Raw genomic sequence first — 21002 nt, 5'->3', positions numbered from 1 at the left:
TTTGTAAATAATATTTATTTATTATTGCAAAGAGTATTCACACTATCTATATTTAAAGAGTTGAGAAATTTAAAAGAAATGTACCTGATAAATGGAAAAAGGCAAATATGAAAAAAATAAGTTTCGTGATATAAGAACTCAAAAGTTTCCAACAATAAAAAAACAAAAATGAAATAGAAATGAAAAAAAAAAAAGAGAGAGAAAGGCAATCTTAAAATTAAAATAACAATTACCGTGATCATAATAATCATGAACTTCACAGTATCCGTATACAAAAATTTTGCTCGATGTCAAAATTAAATCATCACTGTTAAACAAGAAATATAGATATTAAAATGTTCATCACATTTGTTACACAAAAAAATAATTTATTTGGAGAAATAAAATATTCATAAATATTTCAATATAGACTATGAATTTGTTTTACCTCATGTAATCTTCAATTTGATATAAAAAAAAGTATTTCATGTGCACAACAAATCTAATCTTATTTGCACTTGTGTACAACAATCCCTTCATACGATCGGAAAAGCAATTCCTTTAAATAGCCTCTAAACTCTGTTTGTTGTACCAATATTTTCCAACAATTTTATATCAAAACTGAATATACATTTGTAAATACCTAAAACTCTTATGAAAAGTTTTTTTAAAAAAGAAGACAAGCTCTTAATAGAGAAATTTTAAGAACAAAGCTCAAAGAATTGAACAAAACATTAATAGAGGAAATGAAAAAGAAGTTCAAACTAAAAATAAGACTCGCTATTTTGGATTAGAAACGATTGTAAGATCAATGGTGCTCTTTGAACTTATGTTTATAAGATATTACCCACATTACATGGACTTTTGGACTTCTTATTAAATAAAATGAAAAGAAATAGTGAAAAAAGATAACTAAAAGTGGGAAAATTGCTCAAAGTGGTAATAATGAAGTGACTTATTTAGTATATAAATCTTTATATGTTGGTGTATATTGTATCCTACTATTTAAATTACTTTTATCATGATTAAAACTATTGTCGCCAATATGACATAAGGGTCAACAATGCATTTTAAAATATATCTTGATTGCACATAACCCATCATAGATGCATACGATGCCAACAATAACATTTACAGAAAACAAAATGATAAATCCTTCTTACAAATACTTATCATATCCTAATAATCACGATTGAACCTGAAAAAGCTCTATTAAATTTATGTGTCAAACTGTTAATCCAAAGACAATATAATTTATACATTCTTATTATAAAGCTCTAGATCTTATTAAAATGAGAATTTAGAATCAAAACATAAGGACAAAGACAAGGGAATGAATGTAGTCACGATCGTAATAGTGTGTACACTAATTTATTCGAAGAGTAAAGTTGTATGGACTAACAAATGTTCTTGGTATACTCCTATTAAAATCTATAGTGTATATAAAATTTTTCGAATGAAGTTCACCTTTTTCCTCATTGTATATGAAACTTCAGATGTTGTCCAAAAGAAAATTACATTATAATTAAAGTGTGAGTTACAATAAATAGCAAAAGAAAATAGATATAATTATTGTATTACACAAATCAAAAAAAGATATTTAGATGATGATATCGACAAAACTATCAAAGCAGATAGCGTCCTATTACAATTTACAATATGTAAGACGAAAAAAGAATAACTCTTCCCTAAATAAAGAATGAGAATTAGCCAAACTATTACTGCATATTCTGTCTAAATGATGAAACCAACTTTACCATCTTATAAAATAATTGGATGGATAGTTGTCATTTACCTTCGAGTAATTTGGTTGTCATATGAAATTTAGTTTTTCAACTTCCTTTATCCATTTTAGAAATAGGAGTGGTATTTATACTATTTTATAGTAGTTCAATTGGAGAAGTCTAAAGGTTAGACTAATTTTAAATGTCCCACATTCATTTACAATGAATGTGGTGTGCATTGAATTTCATCTCTTAGAATTCTTCATGCTTCAAAAAAAATGTAAAAACATTTTAATTTGAGTAAAGTACGGGTCATTCTCATTCACATATCTTACTTAATTCCATCATCATTAAATAATTTAATGCACATTGAATACTTTTAAAACTGATTCCATCTATATATAATTAGTTATTAGAATATATATTTGGTTTTGTAAAAAAAGATAAATAGAAATAGTATTTTGAAGGGTAAAAAGGTATTTCAACTTTTCATTTTGATGTTCCCACTTTTAGTATAATATGATATGATATAATTATCTCACTCAAGCTTTGTTCATTACTCCCTCCGTCCACTTTTAATTGTCATGGTTTCTTTTTTTAGAGTCAAACTATAAAAACTTTGACTAACATTTTACGATATATTTTTTCATTATATTGATATGCAAAAAATTGCAATTTATAGTACTTTTCGTATAGTTTTTGAATATCATTGAGTAGTTAAATTTGAAAAATCATATTATTATTTTAAGTTCTATGTTTGAGTTATGAAAATAATTAATGTTGAGTTGTTGACTATGAAGAAAATGTTCTTGTCCCATCAAAAGCCTTAAATATCTTTTTGTACTTTTTGGTTTGCCTCGATGCCTTATTTTAAGTTCTATATTTGGCTCTAACAATAATAATCTTATTATGCATTGACATATATACATTCATTATAGTAAGAAACCGATGATAAATTTATACAAAGTAATTGAGAAAAATAGTATGTTCAACTACTGTTTATTTTAAAGGTGAGGATTATACATATTTCTATTTTATAAGTCTATTAAAATTATATTTAAATTTAAAAATAAATTTACATATATAAGCGATAATGAAACTTTAACAAAAACTAACAACCTTTATTTACTAAAGCTAATTATTATTTGGCAATCAAGGCCAATAATAAAAAAGTTTACAACTAATTGCTTGAAATTTTAGTATGGTCTCTTCTTTGATGGTGTAAAATGTGTATTTACCTCATTGAACTTGCTTAAAGTACGATTCATCAGTAGTTGCTTTCTCTATCATATATTTGTAGTACATTTATAAACAAAAAAAAAGGAAAAACATAAGATTATCATTTCAAATGAAACAAACAGAAGAATGTACCTAAAAATGCAACAAAAAATAATATTATACATAAAATCTATATTTATAAAGATAAAACCACATTAAATAAAAACAAAATTTGGCTCAATCTTTGTTGCCTAAATACATGTATGAAAATTTTAAAGAGAAAACAAGTTGTTATAATACCCTCTTAAGGGACCATTGGGGGATCTATCTCCAGACAGGTGATCTTCATCATGGTAGATGTTTTCAGCCATATGCCAGATTTGTAATAATATATTATCTGAACTTTTGCTTGTATGCCGGCAACCACGAATAAATAGCAACTTTGGTGATCCATCTTCTGAAGTTTGTTTTTCATATATCGATCCCAACTCATGATTCTCCTACCAAGGCAACAAGCATATTTGTCCAAGAAGCTAAGATGGTTTCATTCTTTGGATTTCATCCAGCCTGGAAAAGTACTTCCTCTTTGTGACTATCCAAATGAGTGTATGTCTGTCATGGTACTCTGATGTAGCCATTTGAATTTCATACAATGAAGGATATAGGCCTATTTATAGTGATGTAACCCTTTAAATTCCGTACATAACTGATTATAGTCTTCATGCACCCTTTCAAATTTCCTAATTAAGTGATTTAAGTCTTTTCAACTTTCAAATTAATTGACAAAAAATGTTGCTCAATAATATTATTTAATTAATTAAAAATTTAATTACTTTTTAATTTGTTGTAAGGACTAAATGGTAATTCAACTTTGAAGATGGGAGCTTCCCGCTTTTAATAATATATGATATGATATATATATATATATATATATATATATATATATATATATAATAAGAGGTGGTTTATGTCACTTTCCAGCTTAGTATCAGAACTCCACATCGACAAAACACCTGAGAGGTATTAGGTATAAAAGTTAGCAGACCTCGTGACACAAATCTAATGACAGGTTTTAAAGCCTTGTGGGTCTAGACCCAAAGCAAACAATATCACTGATAAGTTGTATGGTGGAAAAATGGCGGTGCAAATAATAATTGAAGGGATAGAAAAATTATATTGTTGGATTAATTGAATCAATTTCGGGCCTGATTCAGTTGTTGGCTCTTCTCGTTTTCATTTCATTTTATCCTCTATTGGTAAAAATTCAACTTGAAAGGAAAAAGTACATTATCACAGGTGAAGTTGGCAAGTGAGTGTTTGCTTAATTTACTTTTCTATTCCATATCTCGTGTTTTGATTTTATTTTCATCTATGATTAATAATTAAACAATTGAACCTAATTGATAACAACCCAACCGATAACCAACCCATAAATACCCCTATCTATGACTATGAGCTCTTTTTGTACACTTGAGTTGCTCTATTTTAACTTTTATCTCAGTTTGTATTTGTGCTATATCAGTACATGAATCTCCTAGAATTCATTTGTGGTATATCTGTGATTCATAGATTGTTGTTGCCAGCTCCTTTCTAAACAACCTTTAGTGTCTGCTTGCAAGTCAGTAGAGTGTCTGTGAAATTCCCATTTGAAGCTTCTGGTTGTTAGTACCGAAATAAGCAGTGTCATGTGGAAGCTAGTAAAGCAAACCTCAAAAGACCATTAATAAGAAGACAAATGATAAATATACCAAAAGACATGAATATTTAACGTGGTTCGGTCAATCCACCTATATCCACAAAGAGGATGAGCAATCCACTATATAAATATGAGAGTACAAAATATAGAGAGAAATAACCTCAACCAATTCCTATTCACAATGTAACATTTGACAGTAGATGTCAATGGAGACTACGCTTCTTCAGTAGGGGAGAAACGCTCGAGCATTGGAGATACATTGGAAATAGTCCCCCTAGGCTTCTTTCATCCACCCATTTTTGCAAAGTTATAATCTGCAATTTGTTTTTTAGGCCAGTTATTGTCAGCAAAAGGAAAATATGATTATATTTCAAAATGAAATTTAAAAAGAACGAATTATTGCTTACCCAAGTTCTTTCGTGAATCTCTTTCTTAGGTAGAGGAGATATGTTCCCTTCATAGGCAGTGTCACCGATTCTGTTATGAAAATACTATCTTCTTCTTCTCAGTTTGCATGCTACCAACAAGGCGGTAGACTGTAAGATTGAAAAACTATTCATAATCCAAAAAGGAGCGACCACAACTAGTATTCTGTCATTTACTTTTAACATTTTTCCCTAAAAACTTATGCAACTTCAATTGTTTCATCTTTTCCGTGCATAAGAAAGAGAGATATTTGTATTTAAATCAGAGATCACGTTTGATATCTTAAGGAGTTTTGGGAATGATAACTCAGTGAAAACAATACAACAAAATTAAAAATAAATTTAGACAGAGCACCAAGATAGGACGCAAGTTGCAAAAAAGGACCAGTTTCTTTTTGGTTTACCTCACTTTTCCTCTTTTTCATACATACAAATCACTCGCCCATTATTGATTTTTGTTCAGTTCAACACTAGAAGAACTTTGATATTTTTAATAATTCAACTACAACATTAATAGAAAAAAATAGCAAAAATACAAGCAAAGAAAAACTAGAGACAACATAAATATTAGAATATTACCTATATTTATTTAATCTAAATTCCTTGTTTTGAAGCTGAAGAAGCTGACCACTCAACCAAATATATTTGAATGTTTCTTAGAAGAGGAGTAATTCGCGTCAAGCTCAGGATCAACTTTATAGAACAAACGTAATCCATAATGCTTCATTTCACCATAGAAACATAACGTAAAAAGCCCATAGTCATTTGGTGTTCTCCCATTTGCCTTAGATGTATCCCATAAGTCAGAAAGAGGTATCAACAAAAATGAAATCTCAGGATAACATTCTGAATAGTTGGATAAGGCAAGTTTCTGGGTAATACCCGACATTCCATCATCACATAAGGGAATCAAGTGAGCTATCATGTCAATCAATTTTCCAGAGTAACATACAACAAATCCCAAGAAGTTCTCACGTACGTATCAATTTTTAGGCAAATTGACTGATACACTTGTACTAGTTCCCTGATGGTGGAACCTACCTGGGATGTTGATCCCCCAACTCATAAGCGCTCTTAGTGACAAGGAATTTGAAGCATATGAGATATTCTGAAACAACGAATTACAGATCAAATCATTGCTCCAATCTGCAGATATTTTATGCAATTGCTTTGAAAATTCTGGTAGTTGTGGAAGCCTCTTGCAATTTCATAAGTACAAGGTTTCAAGATCACCAAGTTGGGCTATGCTTTCAGGCAAATGCACAAAATTATTTCCATTGAGATGAAACTCTTTCAAAGACAATAAGCATCCAATGTCTTCCACAAACTAAGATTCAGAATTTCCAATGAGTGTAACCCTTCATTCACCTGAGGGAACACAAAGTACACTCCATCTTCTAAACATTGTCCTGAAAAACTCAAGGATTTAAGCTTGTTCAACCGGACGATGGAAGAGGGAGGCTGTGAAATTCGAGTGTAGCTAGCATCAAGCTCCTCCAAGTTTTCAAAATCACCTATCTCTTCGGTCAAGTTTTTAAGTTTTGGGCACCACGACACATCTAGCTTCACCAATCCTTTCAACATGTCAATGCTACTTGAAAGAGCTACAAGTTTTTCCATGACTGACAAATCTAGCTTTGTAAGATGAGCTTGGTGCTGAATAATAGATGACGGTATTTCCCTTATCCCAATGCCTTTCACCTTTATCTCTAACTAGGATTTCTGGAAATTTCTCCAAACTTTGGCAACTCTGTAGATTCAAATGTTCAAGAGACTTCACATTAACACATGGAAACTCTCAAGGCTTTCACAATGATACAAATTTAACTTAATGAGTTTTTTGCAATCACCTAGGGAAGAGTGAACCTTTTTAAGACTACTACATCTCTCCAGATTCAAACACTCCAACTTTGGCATCCCTGTGAAATTTGGTGTTTGCATCAGTCTACTAGAGAAGCTCAGATCTAGCCGTTGTAGACACAGGAAAAGCTCCTATTCCCAACAAACAGACATTAATTTTAGTTTATGGAACTAATATCATCTTCAATTTAAAACACAAACATCAAATTCTAGGAAAAGCCAAATAGTAAGAATCTCAAATAAAATGATACCTTTCTTTTTGCCCATAAATCATGCAATAAACTCCATCCGAGATAGAGACGAACAAGCCTTTAAGGTTTAAAATTTTCTGGCAATGACTCCCAAGGATATTGCTTCCAGAAAATCCACCGCAAGTTGTTGGACAGACACTCAATGGAGCCATTGGAAATGTATTTTGAATCAATCGAAGAGGGGGGTAAAAATAAATTGTTTAAGCTACCATCATTTATGTACAATATCCTAAGCTTTTCATATTTTCATCGCCTCTTTATTAAAGATTATTTGCCAAATAAGTACACCAGATTGCTTCCACTGTCATGGTCCCTTGGCAAAAAGATAAATAAACGGCTAGGCCAATTAATGGCTTAAGAAGATAAGATAAATAAATATCAATATATGAAAATAGGAAATTGAATAATATTGCATTGTTTAACCTACTTACTGTGTTGTTGTCAATAACTTCTTTGAAATCTTCAATGTTCCATATTCTGCTAGGTTCTCCCAAATCTTTATGCATTTTCACCACGTATTTACCCATCTCTTGTATTAAGTCATGCATTCCAATAGTCTTATTTATAGAGATGAATACAAGAAATCCTGAGGAACACCTGCTACCCAGATTTTCTCGACTTGTTCCTTCTTCGTTTTCTAACCCCAATTCGCCTAAATTTAATTATTTTTCTCAATTCCTCTTTAGATTCAGATACCCAGCATATGTACACAAGAATCTAATCAAACACAACTCTAAAATCGACCTTAATCTCTCAAAACTCCTCAATCTCATCCCAAATTCAAGAACGAAAGAAATTCACGATTACAACTCAAGAACATCAAAGTCTCAATCTTTTAGGATGAAAATCATACTGAAATAAACATGTTTGGAGCGTGGGTGAATGAACCAACTCTATGTGAACTCACATACCTCGTAGGGATACAACTCAAGAACATCTAAGTCTCAATCTTTAAGATGAAAATCATACTGAAATAAACATGTTTGGCGTGTGGGTGAACGAACCCAACGCTATGTGAACTCACATACCTCGTAGGGATTACAACTCAAGGACATCTAAGACTCAATCTTTTAGGATGAAAATCATACTAAAATAAACATGTTTGGTGCGTGGGTGAACGAACCCAATGCTATGTGAACTCACATATCTCATAGGGATTACCCCTTGAAGAAATCCACCAGCAATTCTTCAAGAACTGATGATTTCCTTGCTTCTCCTTCTCTTTTCTCCTCTTCTTTTTTCTTCTCTCAAAACCCTAACTTATTTTTCAATTGCTAAACTGAATCCCATCAGTTGAGACCCCAACTAAATTACCAAAAATGAATTTAATTAATTGGGTAGTGAAAAGACCACAATACCCTTCTAAAATCTAGTTTTGACTTTTCTTATCTAGGAAGCCCAACTTCAAATGGGCATATCTCACTCATACGAATTCAAAACTGAGCAAACTCGGTGGCGTTGGAAAGATAATTCAAAGATCTTTCCAATTGTATCATGTAACACACCTAACTGATCATGAGCTAGGAGTTATGGTCATTTGAAGTTGAACCAAAACTCATTCTTAACATAACTTTGTCAAATTTCCAGATTTTTCATTCTTTCCAAAAATGACTCTTTCTAATTCTAGCTCTTTCTAGTTGCGGGGTGTTACAATGTTTGTATCTCATTCCCACTCCTCCACGTAATCCTCACACATCCCCATTACTCCTTCTTCATTAACATCTCAATACACATTTTGAATGTACTAAATTCATATCCAACTCTACATAATCAATATTAGTTAAAGCAACAAACTAAGATTATTCCTATTGTATATTTGTTTTAACCGTATCGTGCATCTGAATCAGCGTTGGATACAATGTATGCATTTCTTCACCTTTAAAATATCTTTACTTATTAGTTATGATTTTTCATATTACTAATTTAATGTTCATTTGTCAGGGACTATAAATTATATAAGCTGCATATGCTGAGTATCTAACTGATGGACAACAGATACCATCAGCAAATTTTGATGCCGATCTACATTGTTCGAGATACGGTGCACTTTTATAGAATTATGAGAATCAAAAGCCTCATCTAGTTCAATTAGCGATAACGAAGACCACCTAAGCCAATGAGCACGTTTGTTCTTTCAGATGACATTGAAAAGATTAATATAGATTAGTCATCTGAAGTTCTTTTTTTAGATTTCCCCTTTCTTGAACTTGCTAAGTCTCCTCTGGAACACATTCATGTAATTAATGTCTACTCCGAAGTCACGTTTAACATCTTCCCTTTGGAGTATGCTTTCTTTATGATTTTCATATTTTGGAGCAACTATTCCAGCTATTAAACCAACCATTTCTTGAAGATGTGACAACACTTTATCCTTTTACGAACATATGTGATCGTTATTGAAAGACCTCACTCGAAAAATAGTTATTTTATTCAAACATGATGATTTTAATATCCATTGACATTCCTCAGACATACATCTCAAAAAATAACTGCACACAAAGGCGTTACAATAGTTGAGGCTACCAAATACATGCTTAAATACATAAGATACAAATTAATGATACTTCACACTTTCATGAATTCACTATAACACTACTCACAACAAACCTGGGATACATGCCCAACTAATCATTCATGCTACCCAAATTATCGCTCATTCTAGATACATATTATTTATATGAGACACACACTATAAAATCTTTAGACATTTTTCTCATGTATATGTACTACATTATTTTTCATGGATAACTGTTTAACAGAATATACACAAAATTTATTACTCTTAAACATGAGGTCGTTTAGTTGTCCGAGATACACTATAAAGTTATGGCACATTTATTTCCATGTATTTGCTCAACATTATTATATTAGATACACGCTTAATAAGATATACATGCTTTAAACTTTATCACTTTTAAACATTAGATTGTTACTTTTAATAATGTGGTATAAATTATTTGTCCGAGATACATATTATTTGTTCGAGATACACACTATAAAATTATGACTCTTGAAGATTAGATCATTACTTTTAAGAATGACCATGTTATGAAATTAACATACACAATAAAATAGATTTAACATTACATCTACTTTCATCAATATTATGACACATTTTCATCGTGTTTCTAAGATACACAAAAAAAGATACAGCCACAAAAATAACAAACATGACTAGCCTCTTCTTGTCGGATCTTGCAACATTGTATTGGAATTGATTGTCTATGACAACTTTTTGCATAACAACCATAATAGTCTTCTTGTACTTATACACTACTTGACTTAAACAAATTTATGACTACAGTCACCAATAACATGATTCGATTTAGTATTCAAAACACGTAACTCATCTACACTACGACTCTCTGGAAGAACTGCGGCAGATACAGTCGTGTCGTCATCCCCAACTTGAACAATTGATGTATCTGGCTCAAACGCAATTTCATCATTAATGCTATATCCAAAATTGTGATTTGTTGTTGTTATGCACAATGGATACAACCCGTAATTTGTTTGACGTCTTTTCAATTCCATAAAAACGTCATGACCATCTCGTTTTAGATTTTCATTGGAGTTAGATTACCTTCGTGTATCTAATCTCCATCCTTTTTTGAGTACAATTTGTTTTGAAATACAATCCACTAGATCGTTGTAGTTTGCATTATCTCTCAAAAGTATTCCATCAATTCTATAATTTTCATATTCAATTTCAGAGGCCCAAGAACCAGAATGTCTCAACAAATTTGCAAAAAAAGATCTCGAAAAATTTAAGATTCAAAAAATGAATTGATGAAGAAGATGAAGTTCTCACTTTTAGATTACTAATTTTTATGATGTCAGTTGATACAATGGATCCATTAATTACGTTTTGGTTGTTGAGTTTCCATAACTTACTCATGTAATTAAGGGATTAAGTTACAACAATTAATTCAAATTAATTAAAACATGTATCCCGTCCTTTGAATTCTAATAGAGTCATGTATCTTACGACTTATTAAAAATGTATCTTATAAATGAAAACTGGTATAAGAAGTAATCTTGAAAACTAGTGGGATTCCTAGTAATTAGGATCTAAAGTAGTGGGATTGATGTAGCTTACCATTTTATTATTGCAACAACTTAAAACAAATTATTACTAACAACGATTCAATGAGAGAAAGATTAACGAATGAGAAAAATACCAGCAAGTTAGTTGCAAGCAGTCATCTCTCTTTTCAACATAACACTTGCACTTTGGACATCTCCTCCATTTCTTGTTCTTAGTAATTCCCATCAGCATCACATCTCCCTTCCCTCTATTGTTTGATCTTCCCAAACGCTGAAAATCCTTACACTCAAATCTCTCATGCCACGAGACATTACACTGAGCACAGAACAATTGATGATAATTAGGACACTCAGAGTCAACCACATTGTCACTCACTCCCATCATCAACCAACATAGCTGAACAGTCCTGATAAGGACAATACTAAATCATCGAACCCGAAAACAGAGCATTATTTTCCAATTGATCCAACACTTCCTTAGGAACAATTGCTCTCCAAAACTTTGGTTTAATTATGGCCTTACAAGCTCATCTTAGAGAGCTAGATTTGTCAAACATGGAAAAACTTGTAGCTCTTCCAAGCAACATTGGCATGTTGAAAGGTTTGGTGAAGCTAGATGTCTCGTTCTGCTCAAAATTTGGAAGCTTGCCACAAGAGATAGGTGATTTAGAGAACTTGGTGAAACCTGATGCCAACGATACTCAAATTTCACAACCTCCATCTTCAATCGTCCGCTTGTACAATCTTATATTCTTGAGTTTTGAAGGACTATGTTTAGAAAATGGTGAGTACTTTGTATTCCCTCAGGTGAATGCAGGGAATTTTTGCAATATAATAGATGGAGGACTTCTGCAAGACATTGGATGCTTATCATCTTTGAAAGAGCTGCATCTCAGTGGAAATGATTTTGAACATTTGCCTGGAAGCATAGCCCAACTTGGTGCTCTTCAAATCTTGTACTTAACATATTGCGAGAGGCTTACACAGCTGCTAAAATTTCCAGAGCAATTAAATACAATATTTGCAGATTGGAGCAATAAAAATTTGGTATGTACATGATAACTTCTTGGGATTAGTTGTATGTTACTGTGGCGAATTGATTAATATCACAGCTCACTTGATTCACTTATGTGATGATGGAATGTCAGGTATCATCCAAACACTTTCCTTATCCAACCATTCATATGGTTATCCTAAGATTTTTTTTTTCTTGGTACCTTTTGTTGGCTTATGGGATACATCTACGGCAAATGGGAAGACGCCAAATGACTATGAGCTTATTACGTTATGTTTCTCCGGAGAAATGAAGAAGTATGGATTACGTTTGTTTTATAAAGATGATACTGAGCTTGATGGGAGTTGATCCTCATCTCAGAAACATTCCATTCTAATATTCTTGGAGAGTCGCGAGCCTCTTCAGCTAATAAATATAGGTATTTCTATAATTTGTGTTGTCTCTATTTATTTATATAACTCTCTCCATTTGTTAGCTGGAAAGTCTTCTTCCAAAACCAATAAATTTCTTTTGTCACGAGCTTGTATTATATTTTTTCTTTGCTTGTATTTTTGCTATATTTTCCTATTAATGTTGTAGTTGAATTATTAAAACCATATCAAAGCTGATTCTAATAATAGCTAAAAAAAAAGACCAGAGTAGTGAAAAATCTGATTAAGTCTTCTTCTAGTGATGAATCTGAACAAAAATCATTAATGGGCGAGTAATTTGTATGTATCAAAAAGAGGAAAAATGAGGCAAACCAAGAAGAAAACTTTTTTTTTTTGTAACTTGCATCCTATCAAAGTTCAGGGAAAAGATGAAACAATTGAAGATGCAGCGCAGTGTGTGATAGTGGAGGAAGCTGGAGTATGAGGCAGGTGAAGTTGAGGTTCGTTCTCCTTTGTTATCTCTTTATGTGCTTCATAGTTAAGCGGTAAATTTACTTAGAAGCTCCTTTCCCTCAAAACTGTTTGCACTAATTAAGTATTAAATCTGATGTTGTGGTCACTCCTTTTAGGGTTACTTTGGTAGTGCAAACTGAGAAGAGGAAGATGGTACTTTGAGAAAAGAACCAGTGACACTTCCTTTGAAGGGAACATATATTTCCTCTGCCTGAGAAAGAGATTCGCGAAAGAACTTTGGTATGCACTAATTTGCTCTTTTTAAATTCATTTCGCACTATAATCACATCTTCTTATCCTAAGGAGATGTGTCACGACCACCCTCTCTTATGTACTCAACATGCTCACTGAGGTTTGCCCCACCATTGTGATTTTCCCCACCACTTGAGATTTGTCAAGACCTAGCAAAGGTGCCTCACCTTATTGGAATTTGGCTAAACTCAGGTTAAATTTAGCTTGCATAGACACAGTTAACACAAAAATTACTCTAATACAATCTGTAATTGCCTAACCCACTAGTAATATTGTTCTATCTGGGCATAGACCTGTACAACTTTTAAAGGCATCATTAAAGTACAAGGTCTACTTATATATACTTAACATCTCTCTTGCGTTTTGCTTATATGTTACTTCTTATCCTAGGTTAGGGTGTAACACATACAACCTCTCTCCTGATCTTCCAAAGCAAATTAAATCATTTTTTACTTTAAAAACCAAGTGTTAGATGAATTCTTTAATACTTTGATCTAATAACTGATGTAGTAAAAAATAATTTGAACAAGCGATTCAGAATAAAAGAAATATGAGCCTGATAGTTGGTCATACGAACCTGGACTCTATATAAAATAGAACAACTTGTCTGCAAAATAGAAGATTTGCGCATTTTGGTCTAGACTTATATTGGATAATAGGCCTCCACTGCTAGAACCCATCCAAATCAGACTAAATAACTAATTCAGACATAAAGACCCTGCATGTTGTTTTTTCACTAACTTAACAACTACAATTGAAATCAAATAAAAGACCCTGCATACTATTTTTTAACCAACAATAGACTGCATATGTAAATAAGAATTCAAATTGCTATTCTGTTACCAAGGAAACAACACTTGAACTTTTTCACATTCATTGAAGTTTCTGATCATGGAGTTTCCTCCCCTTCTCCTCTTTCTTCTTCTTCTCCTTCTTCATCACCATCATCATCTTCATCTTCTTCTTCCTCTTCGTCCTCTTCTAGTTCATCATGATATCCTCCATAATGATGCATCCAGTAGAGAAAATTTAATTGCCTACTAAACTGATAATTCTCACATGTCATTCCCAAATGCAAGTATTTACAATTGACACAGAAAAGTCTCCAACACTCGGTACATGCCCTAATCGGATATTCCCCTAGATCATCAACCAGTGTACCCACACAATCCATAAAAGGGTAATTGATAACTATTGGTGAAGCCGGGACTTCCATTAGTTTAATGGTATCTCTTACTCGCATAAGGAAATCAACCGGCATTATTGAATCTATATCTAAAATTCCATTGCAATCAGAAGCAGGGCACTTCATACAAACCATCTCATGGATATCCTTATATAATTTTGTATTCATTCTTCACAATAACGATGATTGCAATTGGTGCCCCGCATCATTGTGTTTGGCAACGAAAACACATTTTTACAAATTTCACAAAAAAGTACATGAAGATTCCCCCTTTTTGGAAGTACTTTTCTTTAGGTTAAGTGAATTTGAAATAACATAATACTCAATTTCTACAGGTTTTTTCCCAACACCATGATTAAAGCTTGATTCCAAGTTCTTACCTGAATAAAACTGAACTGAGTAGAAGAAAATTTGTTGCAACTCGATATCATTATCTCCACTTTCGTTAATGTTTTTATTTTCGATGATAGCGGTGACAGTAGAATTTAGCAACGTGGGATCAACTTTGATTTCGCCGGAGTTCAAGATTTGCAAATCTGTTCATTCCATTTCAACTTGATTCTATCGTCAATGGGACCCTATATTTCTTTCCCAATATATGCATATATGTTGTATATATTTTTTTTCAGGTTCTTGTATTTATTTTACTTTTTAGGGTTTAGAATTAATTTGGACTATACCTAATTTGAAATAAATTAATGCAATATGCGCAATTTGGTATGACGTGTTGGCCAAGTGAAACAGTCAATAAGACAATGCGTCGCGTTGAAAGTGATACAAATCAAACACATATGAAAACACGCCTCGTGTACAACTGATGTGTTTGAACCATTAAAAAATATAAACTAAAATGTGATTGGTTTGAACATGTTAGTTCTATTGAGTGGGAAGTATTGTGATTAGGGTGATTTGTTTAGACCAATCAAATTTTAGTTTATATTTTTTAATGGTTCAAACACATCAGTGTACACGAGGCGTGTTTTCATATGTGTTTGATTTGATCAGACACGTTGTATCACTTTCAATGCGTGGCATGGTCTTATTGACTGTTTCACTTGGCCGACACGTCTTTCGACACATCATACCAAATTGCGCATATTGCTTTAATTTATTTCTAATTTGGTATAATCCAAATTAATTCTAAACTCTAAAAAGTAAAATAAATACAAGAACTTGAAAAAAAAACAGTATATATATACAACATATATGCATATATTTGGAAAGAAATATAGGGTCCCATTGACGGCAGAATCAAGTTGAAATGGAATCAACAGATTTGCAAATCTTGCACTCTGGCGAAATCAAAGTTGATCCCACCTTGTTGAATTCTACTGTCATCGCTATTACCGAAATAAAAATAGTTACGAGAGTGGGGATAATGATATCGAGCTGCAACAAATTCTCTTCTACTCAGCTCAGTTTCATTCAGGTAAGAACTTGGAAAAAGCTCTAATCACAGTGTTGGTAAAAAACCTATAGAAACTGAGTATTTTGTTATTCCAAATTCACTTAACCTAAATAAAAGTACTTCTAAAAGGGGGGAATATTCATGTACTTTTTGTGAAATTTGTAAAAATGTGTTTCCTCTGCCGAGCAAAATGATGCGGGGCACCAATTACAATCGTCGTTATTGTGAAGAATGCATTAAAAATTATATAGGCAAAAAAATTAATAAAGACATCCATGAGATAATTTCTAAGAAGTGCCCTGCTTCTGATTGCAATGGAATTTCAGTTATCCATTCAATAATGTCGGTTGATTTCCTAATACGAGTAAGAGATGCCATTTGACTAATAAAAGTTCTAGCTTCGCCAATAATTATTCATTGCCCTTTTATGGATTGTATGGGTACACTGGTTGATGATCTAAGGGAATATCCGATTAGGGCATGTCCTGAGTGTTGTAGACTTATCTGTGTCAATCTTAAATGCTTGCATTTGGGAATGATATGTGAGAATTATCAGTTTAGTAGGCAATTAAACTTGCTCTACTGGCAGCATCATTACGAAGGATATCATGATGAACAAGAGGGGGAAATTTCATCAATTAAACTAGGGTTAACCATGGAAAACATATAATATCATCTTAATAGCATGATTCAATACTAAATCAATCATATACAAGTACTATCCACTCAATTAGAATCATACTCAACTTAACCCACAATATTGGAAGGAACCCTATCTTGAATTGTGAAGATTTTATCTTCACAATTGGGGGAATTCTAGGGGACTCCCTAGATGGAAGAATTCATGGATGAATAAGCTATCATACCTTGGATACAAATCCCTTACAAAGCTTGGAAGATTGGAGGAAGATGAACTTTGGGATCTTTTGGGGTTTTGGAAATAATGACTTAATTGGGGTGGTTAAAGGCTTAAAATAGTTTATATAGGTGTATAAAGTCTATACAAAATGACCCCACTTAATACTAACTAAAAAGGAATTTCCTAATTTGCCCTCACTTAGGCAGCATGGTGCCAGGCACCACGATAGGGCTCACAAGCCGTGGTCCACACCACTGGCCATGGTCCTGCTCGTGGTCTATGGTCCAGTAGCTAGGACACAAGGACTTGCCCCCCAAAAGTCTAAGGCATGACCACGAGCCTTCCCAGGGGTCGTGGTCTTCACCACTGACCATGAAATGGCTCATGGTGATGTGCCAACTTTAGGCAGCCTTTAGGGAGATACTGCCCAAGCTCCATGGAACACACCACGAGCCGTGGTCCTCACCTCTTGCCGTGTTGGTGTTCGTGAAGATGAGGCAATGCTTGCCAAGGTTGGGGCAGCCTTGGCCCTTGGCTTGGGCCTTGCCCCTTTGCCTTGGCTCTTGCCCTCTAGTCTAGACTTGTAGAACCCACACTTAGCCCTAGGTGGCCTACCAGACTACGGGGTGTTACAGGACGAGGAGTGAGAAGAATAAGATAAAGATGATAATGATGATGAAGAAGGAGAAGAAGAAGAAAGAGGATGAGAAGGGGAGGAAACTCCATGATCAGAAACTCTTAGGTGAGCAAACCTTTCAACCTAGAATTATTCTATTTGAGAGATCATTTCATATCATATCATATTCCTGCATAAGTGTGTGTGTGAGAATGTCCTTTCACATCACAACAACATAACATAATCATAGACACTTCACTCTCAAAGTGTTCATAAGGCATGTACATAACTTTCATAAAACATGCATAATATCATGTCTTGCCTTTTCAAGGGTCAAGGCTCATATCAAATCAACACATATAGTATTACTACATTAGACATGGATACTATCATAACTCAAGTGATTCTATCACTTCATACAATCTATCATTCATAAGGTAGGTTAGGTAGGTAAAGGCTTTCCACCATAATTCTATCCATTAATCTTCTATTATCATATAGATTTTACTCTCAAAGCCTTAACATACATAATTCACCTTATTAGCTTTACCTTCAAAACCCTAGAAGTCAACATTCATGATTACAAGCCTTACTCTCAAGCTTTTACTTCTTAGAATCATCATACATATCTAGACTTCAAGGCATTCTAATCACATGATTAATTATTAAGTGATTCTAGTCATAAATCATCATAAAGATTCAACTTCAAGCCTTACTAGTCATGATCCATCATGTATACTATGATCTAATTCAATTCATGTCTACATGCTTTTATTCTTGAATAATTTCTATCGACATCATCAATTCAAGAAGATCATCTCTAAGTCTTCAATTTCCCTCTTTAAGGCACAAACTCACATTACTACAATTTCATCAATTAAACTAGGTTTAGCCATGGAAAACATATAATGTCATCTTAATATCATGATTCAATACTAAATCAACATAAACAGGTATTATCCACACAATTGGAATCATACTCAACTTAACCCACAATATTGGAAGGAACCCTAACTTGAATTGGGGATTCATCTTCACAATTGGGGGAATTCTAGGAGACTCCATATATGGAAGAATCGATGGATGAATAAAATATCATACCTTGGATACAAATCCCTCACAAATCTTGGAAGATTTGAGGAATTTGACCTAGCTTGATTCTCTCCTTCTTCTTTTTTCTTTCTTGAGCTTTCTACAGAGAGAATTTTTGAGAAGATGAACTTTGGGATTTTTCGGGGTTTTGGAAATAATGACTTAATAGGGGTGGTTAAAGGCTTAAAATAGTTTATATAGGTGTATAAAGTCTATACAAAATGACCCCACTTAATACTAACTAAAAATGAATTTTCTAATTTGCCCTCACTTAGGCAGCATGGTGCTAGGCACCACGACAGGGCTCACCAGCCATGGTCCACACCACTGGCCGTGGTCCTGCTCGTGGTCACTGGTCCAGTAGCTAGGACACAATAACGTGGCCCCCACAAGTCTAAGCCAAGACCACGAGCACTTTAGGGACTGACCATGAAGTGGCTCGTGGTGATGTGCCAACTTTAGGCAGCCTTTAGGGAGCTACTGCCAAAGCTCCATGGACCACTCCATGAGCCATGGTCCTCACCACTGGCCATGGTGGTGGTCGTGAAGATGAGGCAGTTCTTGCCCAGGTTGGGGCAGCCTTGGCCCTTGTTTGGGCCTTGCCCCTTTGCCTTGGCTCTTGCCCTCTAGTCTAGACTTGTTCCACCCTCACTTAGCCCTAGGTGGCCTACTAGACTTCGGGGTGTTACATGATGAGGAGTAAGAAGAAGAAGATGGAGATGATGATGATGATGAAGAAGGAGATGAAGAAGAAGCGGAGGAAACTCCATGGTTAGAAACTTCAATGAATGTGAAAAAGTTCAAGTTTTGTTTCCTTGGAAACAAAATAGAAATTTGAATTCTTATTTACTTTATATGCAATCTATTGTTGGTTAAAAAACAGTATGCAGGGTCTTTTATTTGATTTCAATTGTAGTTGTTAAGTTGGTGAAAAAACAATATGCAGGGTCTTTATGTTTGAATTAATTATTGAGTCTGATTTGGATGGGCTCTAGCGGTGGAGGCCTATTGTCCAATATAAGTCAAGACCAAAATGCGCAAATCTTCTAATTTGCAGACAAGTTGTTGTATTTTATATAGAGTCAAGGTTCGTATGATCGACCAACTATCAAGGCCATATTTCTTTTATTTTGAATCGCTTGTTAAAATTATTTTTTACTACATCACTTATTAGATAAAAGTATTAAAGAATTCATCTCACACTTGGTTTTTAAAGTAAAAAATGATTTAATTTTCTTTGGAAAATCAGGAGAGAAGTTGTATGTGTTAAACCCTAACTTAGGATAAGAAGTAACATATAAGCAAAACGCATGAGGGATGTTAAGTATATATAAGTAAGTAGACCTTGTACTTTAATGATGCCTTTGAAAGTTGTGCAGCTCTTTGCCGAGATAGAACAATATCACTAGTGGGTGATGGTATTAGAGTAACTTTTGTGTTAACTGTGTCGATGCAAGCTAAAGTTAACCTGAGTTTAGCCAAATTCCGATAAGGTGAGGCAAACATCTTTGCTAGGTCTTGGCAAATCTCAAGTGGTGGGGAAAATCACAATGGTGGGGCAAACCTCAGCAAGGACTTTGAGTCCATAAGAGAGGGTGTTTGTGACACATCTCCTTAGAATAAGAAGTCTACATCGACAAAAATACATGATAAGTAAGCAGATCTTACACTTTAGTGGCACGTTTTAAAGTTAGGTGGGTCTAGGGTGAAACGAAAAATATCACTAGTGGGACGAACCATTGTTTGTTGAAAAAGGTAACGTAGGATTATATATATATATATATATATTATAAGAGGTGGTTTATGTCACTTTCCAGCTTAGTATAAGAACTGCACATCGACAAAACACATGAGAGTTATTATGTATAAAAGTTAGATGACCTCATGATACTAATCTAGTGACACGTTTTAAAGCCTTGCGGGTCTAGACCCAATGCAAACGACATCAGTAACAAGTTGTATGATGGAAAAAAGGCAGTGCAAATAATAATTGAATGGATAGAAGAATTATATTGTTGGATTAATTGAATCAATTTTGGGCATGATTCAGTTGTTGGCTCTTCTGGTATTCATTTCATTTTCTCCTCTGTTGGTGAAAATTCAACTTGAAAGGAAAAAGTACATTATCACAGGTGAAGTTGGCAGGTTCTTGTTTGCTAATTAATTTACTTTCCTATTCCATATCTTGTGTTTTGATTTTATTTTCATCTATGATTAATAACTAAACAATTGAACCTAATTGATAACAACCCACACCGATAACCAACCCATAAATACGCTTATCTATGAATATGAGCTCTTTTTGTACACTTGAGTTGTTCTATTGTAACGATTATCTTAGTTTGTATTTGTGCTATATCAGTACATGAATCTCCTAGAATTCATTTGTGGTATATTTGTGATTCATAGCATTGTTGTTGCCAGATCCTTTCTAAACAACCTTTAGTGTCTGCTTGCAAGTCAGTAGAGTGTCTGTGAAATTCCCATTTG

General features: G+C 33.5%; 3 pseudogenes; 2 read left to right on the top strand and 1 right to left on the bottom strand.

Moving 5' to 3' along the window:
• Positions 1 to 6140: 6140 nt before the first annotated feature.
• LOC125811377 (TMV resistance protein N-like) lies at positions 6141 to 12563 on the top strand (annotated as a pseudogene).
• A 1677-nt stretch (positions 12564 to 14240) lies between these two features.
• LOC125811376 (uncharacterized) lies at positions 14241 to 15572 on the bottom strand (annotated as a pseudogene).
• Positions 15571 to 19350, top strand: LOC125811375 (uncharacterized; annotated as a pseudogene).
• The last annotated feature ends 1652 nt before the right edge of the window (positions 19351 to 21002 follow it).

The sequence above is a fragment of the Solanum verrucosum genome, unplaced genomic scaffold (assembly GCF_900185275.1).
Source record: "Solanum verrucosum unplaced genomic scaffold, falcon-dt-bn FXZP01000293.1, whole genome shotgun sequence".
NCBI classification, from domain to species: domain Eukaryota; kingdom Viridiplantae; phylum Streptophyta; class Magnoliopsida; order Solanales; family Solanaceae; genus Solanum; species Solanum verrucosum.
This window is presented reverse-complemented; position numbering and strand designations above follow the sequence as displayed.